This window comes from Syngnathus scovelli, chromosome 8 (genome assembly GCF_024217435.2).
Source record: "Syngnathus scovelli strain Florida chromosome 8, RoL_Ssco_1.2, whole genome shotgun sequence".
Classification (NCBI taxonomy): domain Eukaryota; kingdom Metazoa; phylum Chordata; class Actinopteri; order Syngnathiformes; family Syngnathidae; genus Syngnathus; species Syngnathus scovelli.
The window spans coordinates 4,041,267-4,059,043 of NC_090854.1; the positions used below are offsets into that span (position 1 = coordinate 4,041,267).

Consider the following 17,777-nt stretch of genomic DNA (forward strand, 5'->3'; position numbering starts at 1 on the left):
CTAAACGGATCGACTATCAGAACGGGCAGTTGCAGCACGAGCTCACAGACACCTGCGGTCAACACTGTGTGTATTATTTAACCCAACATGGATGGGGGCACACTTATCGTGAAGTGCTGACTCATTACAATTCCGACCCTCTCCATAACGACGCGATGGTTAGAGAGTTTGTCAAAAAATGTCGAAGACCAGACCGGATGTGCGGCGGGCAAACATCATGTTCGTTGCATAAATTTAAAAAATGTCATTGTCTGAAACCATGTTAATGTTTTATAAACTCTCTTTTATTCAATAAACATTGTTAAAGAGAGTTACAGAGTCATGCGTTGTTTTTTCCACTAACAACAATAGTGTCATCTAATAACTAACCCATTTTACTACCGGTGATGTCCTCTTTTTTTTTTTTTTATTCATCATGTTTACATCTTCTACATAAGAAACATCCCCATCTTCACCTGTAGCGTATTTTAAACGTTTAAAATCTGCGCGAGCCAAGGGGTTGGAGATGCTTGTTTCCGGCAAGTTTAACCGTGCTAGCGTTCGGAGAAATTCACTCCATCCTACCGGCTTCTCGTTGATTTTTTTCCCACTCGTACACAAATGTCTCAACAGATCGCTCATATGGGAGCCTTTGATAGTTTTTCCTCTAAAAACAAATTCACTTAACGGCGTCCAGCTTACATCTTCTGCCGATAGTCTTTTCAGCACATAGCTGGCATTGCGTCGGAAACGTGGACCTATGGCGTCCAGAATATCATCAGTTGCGCTCTCATCAGCGGCCTTTATTTCACCCCTCTCATTGTCTTCGTGGCGAATCGTAATAGGAATTTGCTCGGAGTCTTTTTGTTTGACCAACCCCAAGTAACGCTGCATTAAGGTCTGATAAATTTTGATCTTTTCATATTGATTTAAATTTTTATTATCCAAAACCTGTTTCATCTCTTCATCCAAAGAATGCTCTGCTGTATCACGGATGGTCGGCGCTGGTCGATTCAGCCTCTCGAGCTGATAAGGCGAAATCAGGAACATTTTCTGAGCCGTTTTCAAACTCATTTTATGCTTTGTTCATAAAGCCACTAATGACACTCCCGAGAACAGGTGCGAAAGCGGCCAGTAACGGTAAAATAAAACCACCTTTCTGAACTAACACAGCTCTTTTCTTCTTCAAAGTATTTTTCTTATCAGCCAAAAAGCGGATATTTTTCTTTTGCTTTTTAAGTCTCTTGTAAAGTTTTGATTTTAAGGGTACATGTCCTTTAAGAAGATTTAGAGCAATCTCACATAATGCTTTCACCAAACTACTGGGGCCTCTGAGTAGCAAATGCTTACGTTTGGCCGGCTTGGATGTAAACAGAGATTTGAGTAACGGTGCGTTTGTTTTTAAAAGCTTCGTCATCGCTTTATTGTTTGGGTATATAAACGACAGGCCACTGGTTATGTAGTACACCTGTACGTAGTCTATATTGTTCTGGGCATGAAGGTGTCAAATCTACCAGTAAATACCCATGCGGCTCTCTTGTAGCATCTTCAAAGCATTCCAGGAAAAACTTCCGGTTGCTGGGAGAAATTTGATTCGCCAGGACACTCACCTGCAGTTTATCGCGGGGGTTTTTGAACAAAATCAAATAATTACTGTTCAAACTAATAGTCCGGCTAAATTTCCCCTGATGGAATACATTCTGCGTTAGCATTATAACGCTTAAATTTTTATGATGTCTATATTGGGTGAATATTCGAACCACTTCAGGGTTATCCGAAGCTTGGAAGATGACGTCATCCAGAATCAACAGATGGTGCTGCTGTGGCGGGAACAGCTTCTCGTCGTCAAAAGATTCAGGCAGCCCCTTGATAAAAACAATGTCTTTATTCAGGTTTTTGAGCTCATCGTACATTGGCTGGTATGAAGTATAAACCCAGACAATATTATCAGGTTTTTTTCTCAGAACATGTTCAGGATTTTGCAATACATTTTTTACAAAGAAAGTCTTGCCACAACCCGAAGGCCCTGCTACTAGCGATGAAAAAGGGAGTTCTAATCTGGGGTCGAATTCAATCTGATTAAAAGCCATTTCCACACACAGACACACGTATGGATAGATAGATAGAAATATCAGTAGCCAAACGGTTCAGTGGTGCCTCGCTCTAGCAGCCTTCTTTTATCATACACCACACGAAGCCGCTTGGAAAATGACACGTTTCTGAGATGAAACCCTCTCTTATCGCGAACGATATTATGCTGGGGCGCGTAAAGCACATCTGAGGTCGCACCTGCTGTATCGAGGTAGCCTTGAACCAAACTGAGCATGCTGTCGAGATTGATGCTCTGACCGCTTTCGTGATTTTGTGTGATACCCTTTACCTTCATGACCGTCTGAGACGACCCTCGTGTTTTATAAGCGTATGTTTTGGGGCCGGCTGAGACAAATTCTAAAATGCTGTCGTTCGAAAGCTCATCTGTCAAATCACCCAGATAATCACCTAGCGCGAGAACACTTTCACCTGGCTTCACAGTGTACACGAGGCTGTCTGTATCTGTGTAAAGGACACGCTTCTGTAAAATTTCTAAATAGCTGTACATTTTTAGGCGTGCATAGGCTGTTGTGAAACACGCTGCAGCCACGTTTGATGTTTTTGAGGCGGGGATCTCGTTGTTTATGTTGATACAATACTGCACAATTGAGAGCTTCTCATTGATAAAATGGAAGAATTTCACATTGTACAGACCTGAAAACAAAAGTTCAAAAAAATCCTCTGATTTTGTCACAATTTTTGTGTTTGTCATGTTGTCACGTTGCGCGAGTTTTCCCCACAGATTGTTAAGACAGAGTTTTGACACTTGCCTTTTGCCAGGGTTTACAGCAATTTTGGAAGGATCGAGTTGGATACCCTGATGAATGGCATACCCTTCTATGTATCTTTCTCTGTCAGCCTGGTTGACCACGTGAGGCGGGTAACCTGAAGATTCTTGTTTACCTTTTAGAAATGTTCGCATGTAATCACGGAAAATTGTGTCGCTCGTTCTTGTGTAATGCCACACTTCTGTAATTTCCGCAACCGTGTACCCGAGATCGAGTGCCTTAACAAATTCAGGGGTTGTCCAAACACCTGTTAACGATCTTTGCTCATCACTATGTGTACAAGCCGTCTGCTGGTTGTTACACTCGGCACATGTGCGGCACAGTGTGAAGACGAGTTTACCTTTAGCTGTTTTGAACGGTAGAACGGGAAAATATAAACCACGGGGTGGGTTGACTGTGGCGCTGATGAAACCAAAATACGACCTAGGGTCTTTAAAATCATCGTGGATAATCGTTGGATGATCGATTGGGTATGTGGCTGTACTGTTGATGAAAGGATATAATGATGTCACATCAACATACAACACACGCTCGTCTGGCTCTGCCATGTATTTTAAAACGAATGCGTTTGTTCGGCCCCCAAAAAGAGCCTGCCTCGGTTTGAGCGGTGTAGGAAATTTGTTTTTTTTAAGGAATTCCTTCACCTCTATGTCCATCTTTTTCATTTGCAACCATTCATGCTCCCACATAATTACAAGGTACACATCCTGTCTAAGCTGTAGATCCTGAATTTTCTTTTGTGTTTTATCAAACCTCTCCTGAAAAGGGCGTTTGGTTGTCGGGCATATTTTAGAGAGGTCGAAGCATTCTGCGCAGCCGTGGTGATAACAACCAAAATACTCAAACACTATTTTTACGCCCCCGATTTCACAATAACCATCTACAAAGTAGTTGTCTATCCTAACTTCACCACCGTTCAACGCATGTCTAATTTGGATATTTTGGCTGTGCATGATCCATTGCATGTACTGAATAGAATCGTGCGAGAAAGCTTTGTACTGACGCATATAGTTGTCTGATGGTGTAATGGCTAGTGTTTGAGGAGTCAGAAAATTAGCTCGAAAAACTTTCATGCACGCCGACGCAATTGTTACCGCATTGAATGGATCTGTTCCGGTGGCCTCAAAAAACTCACTCCTGAATTTTTCACACCCTTGCATTAACAGATCAACATCATTCTTGCAGTAGGCTATTGCCTGTTTAGCAAAATCAAACACATTGCTAGCTTCTTTGGCATACCACTCGTCAAACTTTGATCGTTGGGAGGGTGACATTCGCTCGGTGCCGTAGTACGTGGGGTCAGGGTGAGACCCTACGTAGTTTAGATGCTCTAAAGAGCTGAATTTGTGTGGGAAGTAACCCTTTGATTTGTCTTCAAACCCCAGGGCCTTAGGCATTGCGCTTAGAGGCATCGTCAAGAATGAGAGAGAGTCTATAAATCGTGATTTTGTGTCTAAATCGACAAATGATAGAACTTTACTCCCTTGCATCAGAATGTCGAGTTTGAGACCTAATTCAAGCATTCTCCTTATCAGTATGTATGAATCAAAACCTCTCGCATTATGTGCAACAAACGTAGTTTGTTTAAACCGTGGCCTTCGGAAAAATCCGAGAAATTCATCAACACAATCTGTGCCATACCAATGCTTCGCCAGTCCATTATTTGATTCGCAACAGATGAGAAAAGGTTTGTGTAAACCGTCTGAATCTACATAAGTTTCGAAATCGTAGTAGACTACATTTTTGCACGGTGGTTGTGGTTTGATGGGCTGAATGTAGCACATGTGAGGGTTCAACAATGCGTCATCTTGATTTATGATCTCATCACACACTGCGCATTTTTTAACGGGGCAACGATGTTTAGCACCGGTACCATCAGCTTTCACATAATATTGAAGACCGCACTCCAAGCATTTTTTGTATGAAGTGCAGTTGCTGACACGATTCATTGATCGAGACTCTTTATGTTTGGTAAAGCATTCCTCATTACGACAAGATTTGTTACAGTCGGGGCAGATGACATGTTTAAACCGTCGCTGTTTACAGCCTGGATCAAGACAAACGCCACAGTGTCCTTCACAATGGTGCTGTTGCCAATTCTCATGCCCTTTGTAACAATGCCTGCAAAAAAATGCGTGGCCGACAAAGGCCTCAATCGCTTTCACGCCGTAAAAATGGCCCTCAAGATTTAAGACAAATAAAGTGTCGTTATCTGTTTTGGGGTAACGCGTGTCGAAAAAGGTCATGGGGCGGCAGTCCTCTTTTCGATACATTACAGTTATTTTCCGTTTGAGGACTTTCTCAAATTTATGGACATCGCCCAGACTCACAGGTGTTTGACAATCCAATCCTACACTCTCATGTAAGAGTCGCGCTTGTCTTGTGGCCTGTTTTGTCGTGAGTGTGTCATTTAGCAGATAGGTTAGTGAGAGAGCGAAACACAATTTATTGTCTGTATTACGTGGTATGTGTAGGTGTCGTTTTTTCAACCTCAAAATCTCTCTGTTGGTAGTGTTCAACAGCCTTCGACGCATTCCACCACCACCACGCAATGGTGTGACTATTTGTACAATGAGCTCTAAGCCCTCATCAGCCAGAAGCTCTGTGTTTGATTGGGCTAAACGTTCAAGCAAGTTTGATACATTATCTCTGATAGAGTTTATATCACTAGTTTGCTGGTAGATGTGAGCTCTATCGTTACCAGCCGCGAGCTCTATCTGAATTACATCACCTGTTTGTGCCCTGCTAGCTACCTCTTGCACGACATCATCTATTTTATCTTCAATCTGGAGGTAGAAGGTTGCAAAATCATTAATGTTCTGTTGCGATGGTATATTTAACCGTCGCCTTACCTCTACATTATTGAAATGTGGCCTATTGATTACAATAGAACCGCCGTGTTGGTCAGCTAATACAGAACCGTTGTTAGATTGCTGGGGCGTGTGTTGAAATGCTGGTGTGTTGTTGTCAATAACGTCTATTTCGTGATCAATTATAACAGAGCAGTTGTTAGGCTGAAATATCGGCTGAACATCGTCAACAGCAAACGATGATGAATCGACAGTGTTAGCGGTCAACGGGTCAACCAGAGGCTGTGTATTTAGATTTTGGATCATGTTTAGCAACTGCACAGGAATGTCAGGACTGATACGCCCGTTGTTGCCATTAGCTTGGTTGTTTAATTCCGCTATCATGTTTAGCAATTGTGACGGGATTTGTGTCGGACTCTGTCGACCTTCATTCATACTTTGATTGTTCAATTCATCTATGACAGCCTGTAAATGAGTGAGAATAGCAGGACTGTCTGGTCTCTCCCCCTCTGACAAAGCCGCGGTCACATTGTTGAGCAAATCTGTTATTTGACTCGTAGACGTATTGTTAACGTTTGATAAATCTAGCTCTGGTGTGTCACTTCTTTGGCTTGGCCCGCTAAATGACGGTAAATCTATTTCAGAAATGTTTGCTAAGAAATCTGACTCCGTTGACGTAAGGTTTGGATGATCCATTATATTTTCTTTTACAAAACACAACAGAAACAACACAAACCTATTTTGATTCGGCTAAATCTGTAAGAGCACGTATAATCTTAAAACACTCTTGTAACCGTCTTTTGTAGACACAGTTACCACGACACTTTAGAGACCCCCTGCTGGTTGAGTGGTGCGTGTTGTAGAAGGGGTGCCCTCTCCTCCTCCCCCGCCTCTTCCTGTCTCTCGTGTCACGACGCTCACCTGGAAGTGGCTATAAAAAAAACAAAAAAACGGTTAACCCTTTATATTATCAAAAATAGCAAGTCGAATGATAACATAGAAGGAAATGCTTCTAACTTTGTTTGTCGACTCTTGATGATGCTTCAAGCCCTCGTAAGTAGACAGAGCTTCAACTAGTTCTGAGTCCGTCGCTGATTCCGGCTGAACGGTGCGGGTTGAGATTGGATTGGTTTCAACAGTAGCACGTGACTCTGATGCCGCCGGTCGCGCTGGCGCTGACGTTTCGACTGCTCCAATATGGCGGTCGGACGTTTCGACTGCTCCATTATGGCGGTCGGAGGCAGTTTGTGTCGGCCGATTGTTTTTTCTAGTGGCAGCGGCCAGGAGATCTGACGCATACAAAAAATAAAATCAGCAACTAATACCCTCTATATGAACTATCTTAGATGCGCGATTGACTCACCGTAGTCTGATTGTGTTAGGTAAACGTCGCTAAAATCGTCGTCAAAAGATGCGTGGACATCGGCAAAAACGATGTTGTCTGTAAACAATACATCTTGTTTTATAAAATAACCTATTATTATTATTTATCATTATTATTATCTGTTATTATTATTGTGAGAAATGTAGTAAAATGACTTACCTTTAACCATTCTCGAAAACAGCTTTTTGACGCGCTTCGACCCCGTTGGTCCGAGCGATGGGTTGTCTTGTCTTGTCTTCTCCAAAATGATGCTCGTCCACACCAAACTTTAAATTCGGCGGGGATAAGACCACGCCTATGAGCTCACGTGTCGCACGAAATCGGATAACTTTGGCCGCTTGCTGATGACGCATCAAAGAGGTCTTTCTCATATCGTCGGACCCAGTATTGTTTGTCAAATTATGCACCAACACCTTGCGACTTGTAGCCGTGTGATTTTCTCAACAAAACCCCCCTTGATCCTCCAAAACCCCCTTGATCCTCTAAAGCAATGTTTACCAAATTACATGCGTCTCCCGCTTTCAGATAACTTTGGCTGAGCTATTGTTTCTCAAATTATATGCAACTCTCTTGAAGCCAACTTTGCCACCTCTAATGACTTTGCCACCTCTAATGACGCCTCTCTAAACCCCTCCTCCCCTTCCTCTTCTTAACAGAAAGGCTCTCTTCAAGCTCACACGTACGGGCCGGAAGCAAAGGTAGCTCAGAGGGCTGTTAGCAAAGCTAGCTCAGGTGCTGCACCTGTCTTGATTCATAAAAATACATGCCCATACATATCCACATCTTAAAAATGGCGCCAGCAAACCAAAATGGCGACAGTCAAAGATGGCGCCGTCATGACTGGCGCCATCTTGATGCCCCCAAGGGTGATTTATGACCCCCAATAAAAAAAAAGCCATAAATCTTAACATCAATAGGTCATAAAATTTTATGACTTCCTAACTCATTTGCATATGAATAGACATCAAAGCTTGCCGCCTTATTCTTCTCTCTCTTGGCAGCTAGAGAGTGCCGCGTTGATCACTGCGCATCAAGAAATAACCACCTGCAACGTGTGGTTTAGGTTTTAGGTGCATTTTTAATTGTATTGCTTAATTCGCATTTTCTGGTCGAGCTGAGCACGTTTTCTGAAATGCGCTCCTCCCGTCACTCTGGTTGGGTGTGCATAGTAAAAAGTACTCTTGGCAGCTAGAGAGTGCCGCGTTGACCACTGCGCATGAAGAAATGACCATCTGCAACGTTTGGTTTAGGTTTTAGGTGCATTTTTAATTGTATTGCTTAATTCGCATTTTCTGGACGAGCTGAGCACGTTTTCTGAAATGTGCTCCTCCCGTCACTCTGGTTGGGTGCGCATAGTAAAAAGTGCTCTTGGCAGCTAGAGAGTGCCGCGTTGACCACTGCGCATGAAGAAATGACCATCTGCAACGTTTGGTTTAGGTTTTGGGTGCATTTTTAATTTTATTGCTTAAATCGCATTTTCTCGACGAGCTGAGCACGTTTTCTGGAATGTGCTCCTCCCGTCACTCTGGTTGGGTGCGCATAGTAAAAAGTGCTCTTGGCAGCTAGAGAGTGCCGCGTTGACCACTGCGCATGAAGAAATAACCACCTGCAACGTTTGGTTTAGGTTTTGGGTGCATTTTTAATTTTATTGCTTAAATCGCATTTTCTCGACGAGCTGAGCACGTTTTCTGAAATGCGCTCCTCCCGTCACTCTGGTTGGGTGTGCATAGTAAAAAGTGCTCTTGGCAGCTAGAGAGTGCCGCGTTGACCACTGCGCATGAAGAAATGACCATCTGCAACCTTTGGTTTAGGTTTTGGGTGCATTTTTTAATTTTATTGCTTAAATCGCATTTTCTCGACGAGCTGAGCACGTTTTCTGAAATGTGCTCCTCCCGTCACTCTGGTTGGGTGCGCATAGTAAAAAGTGCTCTTGGCAGCTAGAGAGTGCCGTGTTGACTGCTGCGCATGAAGAAATAACCACCTGCAACTTTTGGTTTAGGTTTTAGGTGCATTTTTAATTTTATTGCTTAAATCGCATTTTCTCGACGAGCTGAGCACGTTTTCTGAAATGCGCTCCTCCCGTCACTCTGGTTGGGTGCCCATAGTAAAAAGTGCTCTTGGCAGCTAGAGAGTGCCGCGTTGACCACTGCGCATGAAGAAATAACCACCTGCAACGTTTGGTTTAGGTTTTGGGTGCATTTTTAATTTTATTGCTTAAATTGCATTTACTCGACGAGCTGAGCACGTTTTCTGAAATGTGCTCCTCCCGTCACTCTGGTTGGGTGCGCATAGTAAAAAGTGCTCTTGGCAGCTAGAGAGTGCCGCGTTGACCAATGCGCATGAAGAAATAACCACCTGCAACGTTTGGTTTAGGTTTTTAGGTGCATTTTTAATTTTATTGCTTGAATCGCATTTTCTCGACGAGCTGAGCACGTTTTCTGAAATGTGCTCCTCCCGTCACTCTGGTTGGGTGCGCATAGTAAAAAGTGCTCTTGGCAGCTAGAGAGTGCCGCGTTGACCACTGCGCATAAAGAAATAACCACCTGCAACGTTTGGTTTAGGTTTTAGGTGCATTTTTTATTTTATTGCTTAAATAGCATTTTCTGGACGAGCTGAGCACGTTTTCTAAAATGCGCTCCTCCCGTCACTCTGGTTGGGTGTGCATATTAAAAAGTGCTCTTGGCAGCTAGAGAGTGCCGCGTTGACCACTGCGCATGAAGAAATAACCACCTGCAACGTTTGATTTAGGTTTTGGGTGCATTTTTTAATTGTATTGCTTAAATCGCATTTTCTCGACGAGCTGAGCACGTTTTCTGAAATGTGCTCCTCCCGTCACTCTGGTTGGGTGCGCATAGTAAAAAGTGCTCTTGGCAGCTAAAGAGTGCCGCGTTGACCACTGCGCATGAAGAAATAACCACCTGCAACGTTTGGTTTAGGTTTTAGATGAATTTTTTAATTTTATTGCTTAAATCGCATTTTCTCGACGAGCTGAGCACGTTTTCTGAAATGTGCTCCTCCCGTCACTCTGGTTGGGTGCGCATAGTAAAAAATGCTCTTGGCAGCTAGAGAGTGCCGCGTTGACCACTGCGCATGAAGAAATAACCACCTGCAACGTTTGGTTTAGGTTTAGGGTGCATTTTTAATTTTATTGCTTAAATCGCATTTTCTCGACGAGCTGAGCACGTTTTCTGAAATGTGCTCCTCCCGTCACTCTGGTTGGGTGTGCATAGTAAAAAGTGCTCTTGGCAGCTAGAGAGTGCCGCGTTGACCACTGCGCATGAAGAAATGACCATCTGCAACGTTTGGTTTAGGTTTTGGGTGCATTTTTAATTTTATTGCTTAAATCGCATTTTCTCGACGAGCTGAGCACGTTTTCTGAAATGTGCTCCTCCCGTCACTCTGGTTGGGTGTGCATAGTAAAAAGTGCTCTTGGCAGCTAGAGAGTGCCGCGTTGACCACTGCGCATGAAGAAATGACCATCTGCAACGTTTGGTTTAGGTTTTGGGTGCATTTTTAATTTTATTGCTTAAATCGCATTTTCTCGACGAGCTGAGCACGTTTTCTGAAATGTGCTCCTCCCGTCACTCTGGTTGGGTGCGCATAGTAAAACGTGCTCTTGGCAGCTAGAGAGTGCCGCGTTGACTGCTGCGCACGAAGAAATAACCACCTGCAACGTTTGGTTTAGGTTTTAGGTGCATTTTTAATTTTATTGCTTAAATCGCATTTTCTCGACGAGCTGAGCACGTTTTCTGAAATGTGCTCCTCCCGTCACTCTGGTTGGGTGCGCATAGTAAAAAGTGCTCTTGGCAGCTAGAGAGTGCCGCGTTGACCACTGCGCATGAAGAAATGACCATCTGCAACGTTTGATTTAGGTTTTAGGTGCATTTTTAATTTTATTGCTTAAATAGCATTTTCTGGACGAGCTGAGCACGTTTTCTGAAATGTGCTCCTCCCGTCACTCTGGTTGGGTGCGCATAGTAAAAAGTGCTCTTGGCAGCTAGAGAATGCAGCGTTGACCACTGCGCATGAAGAAATAACCACCTGCAACGTTTGGTTTAGGTTTTGCGTGCATTTTTAATTTTATTGCTTAAATCTCATTTTCTCGACGAGCTGAGCACGTTTTCTGAAATGTGCTACTCCCGTCACTCTGGTTGGGTGCGCTTAGTAAAAAGTACTCTTGGCAGCTAGAGAGTGCCGCGTTGACCACTGCGCATGAAGAAATAACCACCTGCAACGTTTGGTTTAGGTTTTGGGTGCATTTTTAATTTTATTGCTTAAATCGCATTTTCTCGTCGAGCTGAGCACGTTTTCTGAAATATGCTCCTCCCGTCACTCTTGTTGGGTGTGCATAGTAAAAAGTGCTCTTGGCAGCTAGAGAGTGCCGCGTTGATCACTGCGCATGAAGAAATGCCCATCTGCAACGTTTGGTTTAGGTTTTGGGTGCATTTTTAATTTTATTGCTTAAATTGCATTTTCTTGACGAGCTGAGCACGTTTTCTGAAATGTGCTCCTCCCGTCACTCTGGTTGGGTGCGCATAGTAAAAAGTGCTCTTGGCAGCTAGAGAGTGCCGCGTTGACCACTGCGCATGAAGAAATGACCATCTGCAACGTTTGGTTTAGGTTTTACGTGCATTTTTAATTTTATTGCTTAAATCGCATTTTCTCGACGAGCTGAGCACGTTTTCTGAAATGCGCTCCTCCCGTCACTCTGGTTGGGTGCGCATAGTAAAAAGTGCTCTTGGCAGCTAGAGAGTGCCGCGTTGACCACTGCGCATGAAGAAATAACCACCTGCAACGTTTGGTTTAGGTTTTGGGTGCATTTTTAATTTTATTGCTTAAATCGCATTTTCTCGGCGAGCTGAGCACGTTTTCTGGAATGTGCTCCTCCCGTCACTCTGGTTGGGTGTGCATAGTAAAAAGTGCTCTTGGCAGCTAGAGAGTGCCGCGTTTATCACTGCGCATGAAGAAATAACCACCTGCAACGTTTGGTTTAGGTTTTGGGTGCATTTTTAATTTTATTGCTTAAATCGCATTTTCTCGACGAGCTGAGCACGTTTTCTGAAATGTGCTCCTCCCGTCACTCTGGTTGGGTGCGCATAGTAAAAAGTGCTCTTGGAAGCTAGAGAGTGCCGCGTTGACCACTGCGCATGAAGAAATAACCACCTGCAACGTTTGGTTTAGGTTTTGGGTGCATTTATAATTTTATTGCTTAAATCGCATGTTCTCGTCGAGCTGAGCACGTTTTCTGAAATGCGCTCCTCCCGTCACTCTTGTTGGGTGTGCATATTAAAAAGTGCTCTTGGCAGCTAGAGAGTGCCGCGTTGACCACTACGCATGAAGAAATGACCATCTGCAACGTTTGGTTTAGGTTTTGGGTGCATTTTTAATTTTATTGCTTAACTCGCATTTTCTCGACGCGCTGAGCACGTTTTCTGAAATGTGCTCCTCCCGTCACTCTGGTTGGGTGTGCATAGTAAAAAGTGCTCTTGGCAGTTGGAGAGTGCCGCGTTGACCACTGCGCATGAAGAAATAACCACCTGCAACGTTTGGTTTAGGTTTTAGGTGCATTTTTAATTTTATTGCTTAAATCGCATTTTCTCGACGAGCTGAGCACGTTTTCTGAAATGTGCTCCTCCCGTCACTCTGGTTGGGTGCGCATAGTAAAAAGTGCTCTTGGCAGCTAGAGAGTGCCGCGTTGACTGCTGCGCATGAAGAAACAACCACCTGCAACATTTGGTTTAGGTTTTAGGTGCATTTTTAATTTTATTGCTTAAATCGCATTTTCTCGACGAGCTGAGCACGTTTTCTGAAATGCGCTCCTCCCGTCACTCTGGATGGGTGCGCATAGTAAAAAGTGCTCTTGGCAGCTAGAGAGTGCCGCGTTGACCACTGCGCATGAAGAAATAACCACCTGGAACGTTTGGTTTAGGTTTTGGGTGCATTTTTAATTTTATTGCTTAAATCGCATTGTCTGGACGAGCTGAGCACGTTTTCTGAAATGTGCTCCCCCCGTCACTCTGGTTGGGTGTGCATAGTAAGAAGTGCTCTTGGCAGCTACAGAGTGCCGCGTTGACCACTGCGCATGAAGAAATTGCCATCTGCAACGTTTGGTTTAGGTTTTAGGTGCATTTTTAATTTTATTGCTTAAATCGCATTTTCTGGACGAGCTGAGCACGTTTTCTGAAATGTGCTCCTCCCGTCACTCTGGTTGGGTGCGCATAGTAAAAAGTGCTCTTGGCAGCTAGAGAGTGCCGCGTTGACCTCTGCGAATAAAGAAATAACCACCTGCAACGTTTGGTTTAGGTTTTAGGTGCATTTTTAATTTTATTGCTTAAATCGCATTTTCTGGACGAGCTGAGCACGTTTTCTGAAATGTGCTCCTCCCGTCACTCTGGTTGGGTGCGCATAGTAAAAAGTGCTCTTGGCAGCTAGAGAGTGCCGCGTTGACCACTGCGCATGAAGAAATGACCATCTGCAACGTTTGGTTTAGGTTTTAGGTGCATTTTTTTTATTTTAATGCTTAAATAGCATTTTCTGGACGAGCTGAGCACGTTTTCTGAAATGTGCTCCTCCCGTCACTCTGGTTGGGTGCGCAAAGTAAAAAGTGCTCTTGGCAGCTAGAGAGTGCCGCGTTGACCAATGCGCATGAAGAAATAACCACCTGCAACGTTTGGTTTAGGTTTTAGGTGCATTTTAAATTTTATTGCTTAAATCGCATTTTCTCGACGAGCTGAGCACGTTTTCTGAAATGTGCTCCTCCCGTCACTCTGGTTGGGTGCACATAGTAAAAAGTGCTCTTGGCAGCTAGAGAGTGCCGCTTTGACTGCTGCGCATGAAGAAATAACCACCTGCAACGTTTGGTTTAGGTTTTGTGTGCATTTTTAATTTTATTGCTTAAATCGCATTTTCTCGACGACTGAGCACGTTTTCTGAAATGTGCTCCTCCCGTCACTCTGGTTGGGTGCGCATAGTAAAAAGTGTTCTTGGCAGCTAGAGAGTGCCGCGTTGACTGCTGCGCACGAAGAAATAACCACCTGCAACGTTTGGTTTAGGTTTTGGGTGCATTTTTAATTGTATTGCTTAAATCGCATTTTCTCGACGAGCTGAGCACGTTTTATGAAATGTGCTCCTCCCGTCACTCTGGTTGGGTGCGCATAGGAAAAAGTGCTCTTGGCAGCTAGAGAGTGCCGCGTTGACCACTGCGCATGAAGAAATGACCATCTGCAACGTTTGGTTTGGGTTCTGGGTGCATTTTTAATTTTATTGCTTAAATCGCATTTTCTCGACGAGCTGAGCACGTTTTCTGAAATGTGCTCCTCCCGTCACTCTGGTTGCGTGCGCATAGTAAAAAGTGCTCTTGGCAGCTAGAGAGTGCCGCGTTGACCACTGCGCATGAAGAAATGACCATCTGCAACGTTTGGTTTAGGTTTTGGGTGCATTTTTAATTTTATTGCTTAATTCGCATTTTCTCGACGAGCTGAGCATGTTTTCTGAAAAGTGCTCCTCCCGTCACTCTGGTTGGGTGCGCATAGTAAAAAGTGCTCTTGGCAGCTAGAGAGTGCCGCGTTGACCACTGCGCATGAAGAAATGACCATCTGCAGCGTTTGTTTTAGGTTTTAGGTGCATTTTTAATTTTATTGCTTAAATCGCATTTTCTCGACGAGCTGAGCACGTTTTCTGAAATGTGCTCCTCCCGTCACTCTGGTTGGGTGCGCATAGTAAAAAGTGCTCTTGGCAGCTAGAGAGTGCCGCGTTGACCACTGCGCATGAAGAAATAACCACCTGCAACGTTTGGTTTAGGTTTTGGGTGCATTTTTAATTTTATTGCTTAAATCGCATTTTCTCGACGAGCTGAGCACGTTTTCTGGAATGTGCTCCTCCCGTCACTCTGGTTGGGTGTGTATAGTAAAAAGTGCTCTTGGCAGCTATAGAGTGCCGCGTTGACCACTGCGCATGAAGAAATAACCACCTGCAACGTTTGGTTTAGGTTTTGGGTGCATTTTTAATTTTATTGCTTAAATCGCATTTTCTCAACGAGCTGAGCACGTTTTCTGAAATGTGCTCCTCCCGTCACTCTGGTTGGGTGCGCATAGTAAAAAGTGCTCTTGGCAGCTAGAGAGTGCCGCGTTGACCACTGCGCATGAAGAAATGATAATCTGCAACGTTTGGTTTAGGTTTTGGGTGCATTTTTAATTTTATTGCTTAAATCGCATTTTCTCGACGAGCTAAGCACGTTTTCTGGAATTTGCTCCTCCCGTCACTCTGGTTGGGTGCGCATAGTAAAAAGTGCTCTTGGCAGCTAAAGAGTGCCGCGTTGACCACTGCGCATGAAGAAATAACCACCTGCAACGTTTGGTTTAGGTTTTAGGTGCATTTTTAATTGTATTGCTTAAATCGCATTTTCTCGACGAGCTGAGCACGTTTTCTGAAATGTGCTCCTCCCGTCACTCTGGTTGGGTGCACATAGTAAAAAGTGCTCTTGGCAGCTAGAGAGTGCCGCGTTGACCACTGCGCATGAAGAAATGACCATCTGCAACGTTTGGTTTAGGTTTTGGGTGCATTTTTAATTTTATTGCTTAAATCGCATTTTCTCGACGAGCTGAGCACGTTTTCTGAAATGTGCTCCTCCCGTCACTCTGGTTGGGTGCGCAAAGTAAAAAGTGCTCTTGGCAGCTAGATAGTGCCGCGTTGACCAATGCGCATGAAGAAATAACCACCTGCAACGTTTGGTTTAGGTTTTAGGTGCATTTTAAATTTTATTGCTTGAATCGCATTTTCTCGACGAGCTCAGCACGTTTTCTGAAATGTGCTCCTCCCGTCACTCTGGTTGGGTGCGCATAGTAAAAAGTGCTCTTGGCAGCTAGAGAGTGCCGCGTTGACTGCTGCGCATGAAGAAACAACCACCTTCAACATTTGGTTTAGGTTTTAGGTGCATTTTTAATTTTATTGCTTAAATCGCATTTTCTCGACGAGCTGAGCACGTTTTCTGAAATGCGCTCCTCCCGTCACTCTGGTTGGGTGCGCATAGTAAAAAGTGCTCTTGGCAGCTAGAGAGTGCCGCGTTGACCACTGCGCATGAAGAAATAACCACCTGGAACGTTTGGTTTAGGTTTTGGGTGCATTTTTAATTTTATTGCTTAAATCGCATTGTCTGGACGAGTTGAGCACGTTTTCTGAAATGTGCTCCCCCCGTCACTCTGGTTGGGTGTGCATAGTAAAAAGTGCTCTTGCCAGCTAGAGAGTGCCGCGTTGACCACTGCGCATGAAGAAATGGCCATCTGCAACGTTTGGTTTAGGTTTTAGGTGCATTTTTAATTTTATTGCTTAAATCGCATTTTCTGGACGAGCTGAGCACGTTTTCTGAAAAATGCTCCTCCCGTCACTCTGGTTGGGTGCGCATTGTAAAAAGTGCTCTTGGCAGCTAGAGAGTGCCGCGTTGACCACTGCGCATAAAGAAATAACCACCTGCAACGTTTGGTTTAGGTTTTGGGTGCATTTTTAATTTTATTGCTTAAATCGCATTTTCTCGACGAGCTGAGCACGTTTTCTGAAATGTGCTCCTCCCGTCACTCTGGTTGGGTGCGCATAGTAAAAAGTGCTCTTGGCAGCTAGAGAGTGCCGCGTTGACCACTGCGCATGAAGAAATAACCACCTGCAACGTTTGGTTTAGGTTTTGGGTGCATTTTTAATTTTATTGCTTAAATCGCATTGTCTGGACGAGCTGAGCACGTTTTCTGAAATGTGCTCCTCCCGTCACTCTGGTTGGGTGTGCATAGTAAAAAGTGCTCTTGGCAGCTAGAGAGTGCCGCGTTGACCACTGTGCATGAAGAAATAACCACCTGCAACTTTTGGTTTAGGTTTTAGGTGCATTTTTAATTTTATTGCTTAAATCGCATTTTCTCGACGAGCTGAGCACGTTTTCTGAAATGCGCTCCTCCCGTCACTCTGGTTGGGTGCGCATAGTAAAAAGTGCTCTTGGCAGCTAGAGAGTGCGGCGTTGACCACTGCGCATGAAGAAATAACCAACTGCAACGTTTGGTTTAGGTTTTGGGTGCATTTTTAATTTTATTGCTTAAATCGCATTGTCTGGACGAGCTGAGCAGGTTTTCTGAAATGTGCTCCTCCCGTCACTCTGGTTGGGTGTGCATAGTAAAAAGTGCTCTTGGCAGCTAGAGAGTGCCGCGTTGACCACTGCGCATGAAGAAACGACCATCTGCAACGTTTGGTTTAGGTTTTAGGTGCATTTTTAATTTCATTGCTTAAATCGCATTTTCTGGACGAGCTGAGCACGTTTTCTGAAATGTGCTCCTCCCGTCACTCTGGTTGGGTGCGCATAGGAAAAAGTGCTCTTGGCAGCTAGAGAGTGCCGCGTTGACCACTGCGCATGAAGAAATGACCATCTGCAACGTTTGGTTTGGGTTCTGGGTGCATTTTTAATTTTATTGCTTAAATCGCATTTTCTCGACGAGCTGAGCACGTTTTCTGAAATGTGCTCCTCCCGTCACTCTGGTTGCGTGCGCATAGTAAAAAGTGCTCTTGGCAGCTAGAGAGTGCCGCGTTGACCACTGCGCATGAAGAAATGACCATCTGCAACGTTTGGTTTAGGTTTTGGGTGCATTTTTAATTTTATTGCTTAATTCGCATTTTCTCGACGAGCTGAGCACGTTTTCTGAAAAGTGCTCCTCCCGTCACTCTGGTTGGGTGCGCATAGTAAAAAGTGCTCTT

At 44.2% G+C, this 17,777-nt stretch overlaps 1 long non-coding RNA gene across 1 annotated transcript; it reads right to left on the reverse strand.

Annotated features, from left to right (window-relative positions):
- Positions 1-1,845: 1,845 nt before the first annotated feature.
- LOC125973863 (uncharacterized) lies at positions 1,846-7,968 on the reverse strand. Its single transcript, XR_007483307.2, has 4 exons — positions 7,212-7,968; positions 7,032-7,109; positions 6,686-6,957; positions 1,846-6,599 (listed from the first exon to the last, which is right to left on the reverse strand). It is a non-coding gene; the product is annotated as an uncharacterized lncRNA (long non-coding RNA).
- Between the last annotated feature and the right edge of the window lie 9,809 nt (positions 7,969-17,777).